The following is a 9511-nucleotide window of genomic DNA, read 5'->3' as shown; positions in this document are numbered from 1 at the left end:
CGAGGAGTAACAGGATTACAATATTTAGTTAAGAATTCAGAATAAGAAAACAGATGACCATTTGAGTTAACAAGTTGGAAAATGGAAATTTGATAGTTTGATGGGCAATTTAGAGATATTATAATTAGATACTAACCGAAAGAGGAGACCACCAACTTAAGAGAAAATATACTTGGGAATTATGTTCCATATGGATTCAGAATCGTTTGCCTCAGCCAATTGATCTTAAAAGTATTGTTTAAAGAAGCAAAGTCAAGAAAATTAAGCTATTGTTCAAAGCTATTTATGACAACAGATTTGTTGATGTAATGTTGCTTGTGTTTCTATAAAAAGTCAAAAAGCATCCTATCCACCGCTACACATATCGACTTGTTCACATGTACAGAAAGAGCAAGATAGGTCAATCTAGACAGGGGTGGATCTAGAAAATTATTTATGGGGTGGCATGAGAACTATGAGGGGTGGCAACACTGAAGCAAGCATCCTTGCATGGTTCTTGTGGATTCAAGTAATAATATACATATTCAGTGTATATACACAGGGAGCACATTTTTTTAAGGTCTATAAAGATTAAAGACTGTTGTATGATAGATTGTGCCTGAACCTGATAGCTGGACTGGAAACTTAAAGTGAGTACAAGTGTCACGGTTCATCAATTCATTGTCTCCTTTTCTCTGTGCATGTGAGGTTGTGTTGGAGGCGTGGTCAATGATTACGGTGCTCATCACCGTAACCTGCTGCACTTAATCACCCGGCTTTATATGCTGGTCTCTCACCCACACTCACTAGCTGTGTCTCATTTCATTTAATTTTGAAGGCTGCTTCCTATGGAGGACACATCCTGTGAAGGATGCGGTATACGGAGTGTCCTTAATCAGAATTAAACGAGACGTCCTCCGTAGGACACACAGGCAGGAAGTATCACGTTGCTATGCCAACACATTCACAATGGAGTTGCGCTCTCACCATTTATATGAATGAAAATTATTCATGACTTGAAAATGACTATGACATTTTTCTTGCCTTGAGAGCAAAGTACTGTTCTAAAAGTTTAAAAATCACTAAACACTTGTAATCCTGTTTAACACAACTATCTATTTGAGGTAATACAGCAAAAAGAAGCTTGAAACTACTTAAGTTTAAACACCACATCTTCGCTTGCATGTATGTCTGCCGGCGGCGCCATTTTTTCCAAATAATATTTAAAAAACATGACGGTTGTTAATGGCGACGCAAAGAATTGTGGGTTATCTGCAACAGCGAAGGATACACCTCATGCACACTCCAAATTCCTGAAAAGAAGGGCGCATTTGAAGGTCGGATTCGGAGTGTCCTACTTACTTTTCTGAAATGAGACAGCTTTGATAACGCATGCAGCCTTCAAATGCGACCTCTGGAGGACGCAACCTTTCGAAATGAGACACAGCTACTGTCAGATCGTTTCAGGCTTCCCTCGTGTGTGCTCGTCGGCTTGTGTTCCTGCGCCCCATCAAGAACATTCCCAACCGCTCCCAGCAGTCCAGACCCGTCTCAGCAGTGCGAGACATCCCACCCAAGACCAGGAGCACTCCTGCGGCCACACTGGTGCTGGATCTGGTCAGTATCTTCCACTCTGGGTTAGAGTCACTGAACTGCATTGGCTGAATCCCAAACTGTTGGAGGTCAGAGGCCGTTACAGGGCTCGACATAAAAGGGTTAGTTCACCCATAAATGTAAATTGTGTCATTAATGACTGAGCCTCATGTGGTTGGACACCCGTCAGACCTCCGTTCATCTTCAGACACAAATGAAGATATTTTAGTGTAAATCTGATGCTCTGAAAGGCCTCCATTGGCTCAACTTTACACTCTCAAGACCCTTAAAAGACACTAAAGACTAAAGTTACAAAGTCCATCTCACTACAGCGGCTCTACAATAACTTTATGAAGACGACAATAGTTTCTGTGCGCAAAAAAACCCTAAATAATGACTTATATAGTGATGACGATTTCAAAACACGGCCTCATGAAGCTTCGAAGCGTTATGAATCAGTGAGTCGAATCATGATTCGCGTGTCAAACCGCCAAACTGCTGAAATCACCTCACTGATTCATAACTAGGGTTGGGTATCGTTTGGGTTTTTTTCGATTCCGGTGCCAAACCGATACTTTTAAAACGGTTCCGGTGCCTAAACGGTTCCTGAACCGATACTTTTTTTTTTAAAAAGGCCACAAAACGAGGTGGATGACATTATATGGCTTTTTATTTTTTTATTTAAATTGAACCATTTATTAAAACTTTAATGTATACTTAAATGTATGAATATAAATAAATACAAAACACAATTTACTTATTTACAAATTATAATTGACTTATTTACAAATTCACAGTAAAACCTAAGCCACCTAACCCAACTACAACAGGCCTAATATAACTCTAAATAACAGTTACAGTAATAACAGCAGTCGTCTGTGTTCTTGCTCTGCTACTAACCAGCTTCAGCTTCAGCTTTATTTTGAAATATGATCATATTCTCTGGCTAAATATTTTAAAACGCATCGCCTTAATGTTTCCATGGCGACGCGTCATGTTTCTCACATGACACACAGCAGCCGCAATAGCGCTGACAGCTCAGCTGTATCGGGTTTATTTCGTTTTTTCTTTTTATTCAAAATATTCACAAACTTCTTAACTGTGTCACAAACTATCTGATGTTCAAATGTGTGAGTGAATGTGTGTTAGTTGATCTATAAAGCGCAATGGGCGACGCCATGTTAGTTTACGCCTCAGAATCGGATCTGTCGGATTTACAACACTTGAGTTCACTCGCGTCTCACGAAATACATGAAAGTAAGTGACCAGCGAACTGGAGGAAGAATAGAGTAAACTATATAGCTACTATATAATGTGCATGTATCTGATGTGAATAAAACATGTAACGTTAGTCAAATTATAACCGTCTGAAAGGATTGTCATTGCCGCTTTCATAGACACCAGTGTGTGTTTTTTGCTAGTACTTATGAGCATTTAAAGGGGGGGGGGGACACTCAGTTTCAGTCAGTCTCATGTCAATCTTGAGTACCTATAGAGTAGCACTGCATCCTGCATATCTCCGAAAAGTCTTTATTTTTATTATAATTATAAAAGAAAGATGCGCTGTTCCGAGTCTTTCCGGAAAAAGCCGTGCGGCTGGGGGCGTATCGTGTGGGCGGAGCTAAAGAATGTCGAGCGCGCGCCGCTGTTACTGTGTTGAGTGCGTCTGAAAGCTGCGTCATCCCTAAAAGCGGGAAAAAACTTTATTCAACATAAAAAATGGCTTTTAATCAGATACAGCCATACATCTATGATCCGGAATCAGACCCAGAGGCTGAAGTTGAACAGGAGCAGCAGCAAAAACGACTAGAGCAGGACGTCAACTATGTGGTATAAGTTATACTAACTATATAATATGTTTAGCGGCTTGTGTTATTTAGAACACCATGTCAAGCGCAAGGTTGATGTGTGTGATCGCCGTTCCGGGATTCTGCTGTGCCGTGTTGCCCGGTGCATCCCTGCTTCGTTGCCTGCCTGGGATTACCTGTCGGTCTGCTGGGATCTGCCTGACCTGTCTCCATTGTTTCTTCTATGACTTTGTTGTCGACATTCTGTCTCAGTCATACTGAAATAAATGAGTATTTACTATATCGCTCATTCGCTGCCATAACAACAAGTTCATATCAATATGAATTTACAAAGAATGACAAACAATACAGATTATATATGGATATAAGCACTGGTTTATTTAGTCACCAACTAGAGAATGGATACCTGACCCGAACCCAATGGGACCCGTCGATAACCGACGGGCTGGGCCGGGTTCGGACAGATATTTAGAATTATACTACGGGCCCGTTGAATGCTTGAATCTGATTGGTTGATGAACGTTCTGAGGTGTGCAATTATTTTCTGGGAGACGCACAGCGAACGTAGTTCCATGCAGCTCTTGACCGCATTACAGTTCCATATCACTTCGCATAGTTAACTGTAATAACGGAAATTACAGGACTAAAAAAAAACACCATGACAGACGATTTTCCTAAAGTTAATTTTAATATTTACGGGAACTATGAAACGTTCAACAAATGGGCGGCAGGAGTATTAGACGGTCCAGATGAAGAACAACATAAACGGAAGCGGACATCAAAGACAGCCGGCAACAACAAAAGACATAAAATGATTAGCGAAGAACAGCTAGACATACTCGAGGGAGAAAAACACGAAGAAAACACCAAAAAAACAACAGCTTGGGCAGTTAATGTGTTTAACGACTGGCTTAAAGCCAAAAATACGTCTCTGGATTAGGTAGAGAGAGAGGGGGCATCCACTTTAAATACCCTGCTGCAAGCTTTCTATGCCACTGTCCGAAACGCATCCGGCGCAGAGTATTCAGTGTCAAGTTTTATTTCCCTTAGAGCTGGACTGAACCGCTATATATCCAAATACAACATCATTGGTCAATCGGAATTTAAGTCATCCAACAACGTATTCAGGGCCGTCCTCAAAAAGTTTCGAAAGGCTGGGAAAGACGTCAGTACTCATCATCCTCCCATCTCCACTGCTGAAATACAGCGCATTCGTCACTCTCCGTATCTGTCACCAGACACAGCAGCCGGACTGGTTCGCAAGGTCTGGTTTGACATTCAGCTGAACCTGGCGAGGAGGGGGCGTGAGGGAAATCGAGAGTTAAGACAGCATTCATTCGTTATTAAAAAATATGAAAATGGAGGTGAATTTGTTTGCTTGTCTTATAATGCAGAAACAAAAAAACACAAAAAGCCCAACGATCCCAAAAAAGACTGTTACCGAGGATTCATGTCTGCCAACACAAGTGACCCCCTTTGCCCAGTTAAAAGCTTCAAAAAGTACCTCACTAAATGCCCACCTGATGCCACATCCTTCTATCTTCATCCTCTAAAAGCGACACAGGAGGAGCTTGACAGGCGAGAGTTCTGGTATTCTCACGAACCCATGGGTGTGAACTACCTCGGAAATATGCTTCCTTGCATCTGCGAGGCAGTGGGGTTATCCAAAAGATACACCAACCATTCATTAAGAAGCACAGCAGTTCAAATACTGTCTGAAGCAGGGCTGGAGAGCAGGCAAATCATGTCTGTCACAGGGCACAAGTGTGAAACAAGCCTGAGAAGCTACTGGGCACCTTCAGCAGAAGAAAGAAAACAATGGAGCCTGATCCTCTCAGGAAACAAAAATTCAAACGCCACAGAAAATCAAGGCCGGGACCAACAGGTAAAGACAATCTCCACTACACAGCTCCCTGCGCTTGATCTGCCATTTTCGATGTCTAATTTTACAATTAATGGAAGCGTGCAGTTTAATTTCAATAAATAAAACATGTAGGTCTAGATAAATAAAGTTGTAGCATGAATCAAAAAGTAAATATAATACAGCTGGTAGGCCTGCTGCATGATTTTTTTCCCCGTTATTATTGCAGGTACAACAAATAATATAGATATGCCTAAGGCCTTTTGTGTTTCATTCATTTTTGCAAAAAAAAAAACAAGCAAAAAAACAGAAAATGCAACGATTTAATAATAATTAAATGAATATATATACATTCACAAGCTTTTCTGTCTCATTACTGCAATCACATGTGCTCGCACACATACACTACAGTTTGCACAAAAACGTGTTTTCAGCGCTGACCTGACGATTTGATCAGTTAGCCTATAGGCCTATATAGTGTAGCAACTTAATGTCTACATTGTCTACACATGACATTTTTTCCACTATAGCGAGGTAATAACAGTTTAGAGACGCACAGAGGTAGCCTCTCTCTCTCTCTCTCTCTCTCGCTCTCTTTCGGAACTAGCAAAAGAGCCGTTGGATGAGACACGGAAGAAATAGTCCTACTCACAATAGCGATTTAAGTACAAAAACCGGACGAATCCCTTTAAATATATAATCGGATCGATGTCTTGAGGTGTGGTAACCGTAGCATAAGCGGAATAATTGACTCCGGGCCGTTCAATTATTAGAATGATAATGCACACCCGAGGTGGTGATGCGGTCACGACGCGAAGCGATAATGGAGTATAATGGAGCAGACTGGAGCATCTCAGATAAAATAGTCTTGTCCCCGTTCAGAGTCCTTATGGCCCATGGATAGTAACTATTTTTTAGTCTATTTGTCCTACTTTTAAGACTCCTGTATCTCCTCCCAGAAGGCTAAACAGTCCATGTCCAGGGTGGGTGTCATCCTTTATTATGTTGCAGGCTCCGTGGAGACACTTGCTGTTTGCAATTTCCTCTAGAGAAGGCAAGGGGCAACCAATGATTTTTTCCGCAGTCCTAATAACTCTTTGCAGTGCCTTCCTATTTGCGGCTGAACAGCAAGAGTACCACACTGTGAGGCAGTATGCAAGGACACTCTCAATGGTGGAGCGATAAAAAGTCACCAGCAGATTTCTCCGCAGATTGGTTTTCCGGAGTAGCCTGAGGAAGTGCAACCTCTGCTGGGACTTCTTCACAATGGCTGTTGTATTATCGATCCAGGAGAGGTTGTCGGAGATGGTTGTCCCTAGGAATTTAAAGGTGGAGACCTGCTCCACCTCATCCCCGTTGATTTGTAGTGGGACTAAAACAATCCCTTTTCTCCTAAAATCAATGACCATTACCTTAGTTTTCTTGGTATTCAGCACCAGGTTGTTGTTGCTACACCACTTACAGTGCCTGGACCTCCACCCTGTACTTTGACTCATCTCCTCCCGTTATTAAACCGACCACCGTTGTGTCGTCTGCAAATTTAATAATGGTGTTGGAGGAGTGGATGGGAATGCAGTCATGGGTGTACAGGGAATAAAGGAGTGGACTCAGCACATATCCCTGTGGGGAGCCGATGCTAGTTGTGATGGTAGAGGAGGTATGGGAACCAATTTTCACAGTTTGTGGCCAGTTAGTGAGAAAGTCCAAAATCCAGGTGCAGATGGAGCGGGAGAATCCTAGGTGCAGCAGTTTTTCCACCAGAGTGCCTGGTATGATGGTATTAAATGCTGAACTATAATCAATAAACAGTATTCTAACATAAGTTCCTGGCTGCTCTAGGTGACTCAGTGCGATGTGAAGGGTTGTGTTGATTGCATCTGCTGTTGACCTGTTTCCTCTATATGCAAACTGATGGGGGTCAAAGCTGTGAGGGAGGCTGACCTTGATGTTCTCAGCGATCAGTTTTTCAAAACATTTCATGACCACTGAGGTGAGGGCTACAGGCCTGTAGTCATTTAGACTACTGACTGCAGGTTTTTTGGGAACAGGGACAATTATGGCAGATTTTAGGCAAATGGGGATGGATGCTTGTGTTAAAGGGAGGTGTTAAAAATCCTTGTAAAGACCCCTGATAGCTGCTCTGCACAAGCCTTCAGTACTTTACCGAGTACTCTATCTGGTCCAGCAGCCTTGTTTGGGTTCACTGCCCTCAGCACACGTCTCACTTGGTGTTCTTGTAGTGCAAGAGTGTGCAACGTGGTGGAGGGTGGAGTCAGGGTGACTGGGAGTGATGTTGTTATCTCAAACCGGGCAAAGAAACGGTTCAGCTCCTCTGCCAGTTCAGCCTCGCCTGCGACAGCCACCGATGATCTGCTCTTATAATTGGTGAGATGTTGTAGTCCCTGCCACCCCCGCCGTGGGTTGTTCTGCTGCAGATGGTCCTCTATTTTCCTCCTGTAGTCCTCTTTTGCTGCCTTAATGCCTCTCCTCAGATTCGCTCTCGCTGCGCTATACTGGGCCTTGACCCCGGACCTGAAAGCAGAGTTACGTGCTTTAAGCAGAGACCGTACTTCTCTGTTCATCCATGGTTTGTTATTGGGTTAAACCCGAATGCGTCTGTCAACAGTTACATTTTCTGTGCAGGTCCTAATGTAACACAACACGGTCTCTGTATATTGCTCCAGGTCCTGGGACTCAAAAATACTCCACTCCGTGTGTGCAAAGCAGTCCTGTAGCTGAATGAGTGCGTCTGCTGGCCAAGTTCTTATTGTCCTCTTTTCTGGCTTAGTTTGTCTTATCAGCTGAGTATATGCTGGGATTAGGAGCAGTGAGAGATGGTCAGACAAGCCCAGATGTGGCATGGGCACAGCTCTATATGCGCGTTTTAAGTTGGAATAAACACGATCCAGTGTGTTCTTCCCCCTGGTGGCACACTGTACATACTGTACAAATTTAGGGAGCACAGTCCTTAAACACACCTTGTTAAAATCACCGGCAACTATATGTACACCCTCAGGATAAGCCTGTTGCTGTCTGTTTATCAAGTCATGTAACAGAGCGAGAGCTATACTAGCGTTAGCATCTGGTGGTATGTACACAGCAGTAATGAGCACTGCTGAAAACTCTCGCAGCATATAATAGGGTCTGCACAATACCGTCAGTGCTTCCAGGTCCGGACAGCAGTGTGTATATATGGTCCTACAGTTCTTTCACCAGCCAATGTTGACGTGCATACACAGACCCCCCCCCCCCCCCCCGTTCTTACCGGAGATGCTGTTCCTATCCAATCGGTGCATGGAACGCTCTGCTAGCTGTACCGCCGTGTCCGGGATCATTGGGTGTAACCAAGTCTCAGTTATTACCATCACACAACAGTCGCGGATGGTGGAACTCCCAGCGATAAGTAAATCCAGTTCGTCCATTTTGTGCACGACAGATCTAGCGTTGGTGAGAAAGATGTTTGGTACCGATGGTTTGTGTGGTCGCTTTTTCAGTCGAGCTAGTAGACCTCCCCGGGCAGCCCCTCTTCTGCCGTCTCTCCCGACACCGCCTGCGTCGCCTTCCCGGCCTGAAAACAATCCAAGCAGATCTCGGTGGCCTCGCTATGTCCTCTCGGGATGTTATGAGCATGATGGAACGAGCTCGTAACATTAATCCGACACCCTCGGCTGATATCAAGCAAGGTCGAGTAACTATATGCGTGTCCTGCTTGAGAACACATCTTCACACACACAACATACACGATCAAACAACACCGTATCAGAGAGCCAAAAGTCGCTGCGTCTGTGCGCGCCGCCATCATGTTCTTAGCCCAATTTGGACTAGGAACAAGACACAAATACTAAGTAAGAAGAGCATTTTTGCAGTGAATCCCTTATCTTCCCTGCATCAGAGGGCTTCTGTCTTTTTTGATACAATTCGCCCATCCGTCATAAATTATCAGGCAACTTTCACCGTGTCTACACCTGGCGCGAGCGGCCAAGCATCCTAAAAAATGAAAGCAATCCTGTCTACATTAGATGCGGCGAGAGCCGACGCGACACAACAAATTCCCAACGTTAAACTGATCACGCGTTATATTTCTGACGCACTTCAAGTAGCTTGGCGGGGGGAGATTGATGAGGCGGACCGGGAAGAGGCGGGGCACTTAGTTAAGTTAATATTTTGAATTCATATTAATAAAATAGTATCCGTAATACATTTTGGCGCCCCTATGGATGAGTGGTGCCCCTAGCATTTGCCTATTCCGCCTATGCCACAGGCCGGCCCT

The sequence above is a fragment of the Gobio gobio genome (genome assembly GCF_949357685.1).
Source record: "Gobio gobio genome assembly, chromosome: 1".
NCBI lineage: Eukaryota > Metazoa > Chordata > Actinopteri > Cypriniformes > Gobionidae > Gobio > Gobio gobio.
This window is presented reverse-complemented; position numbering follows the sequence as displayed.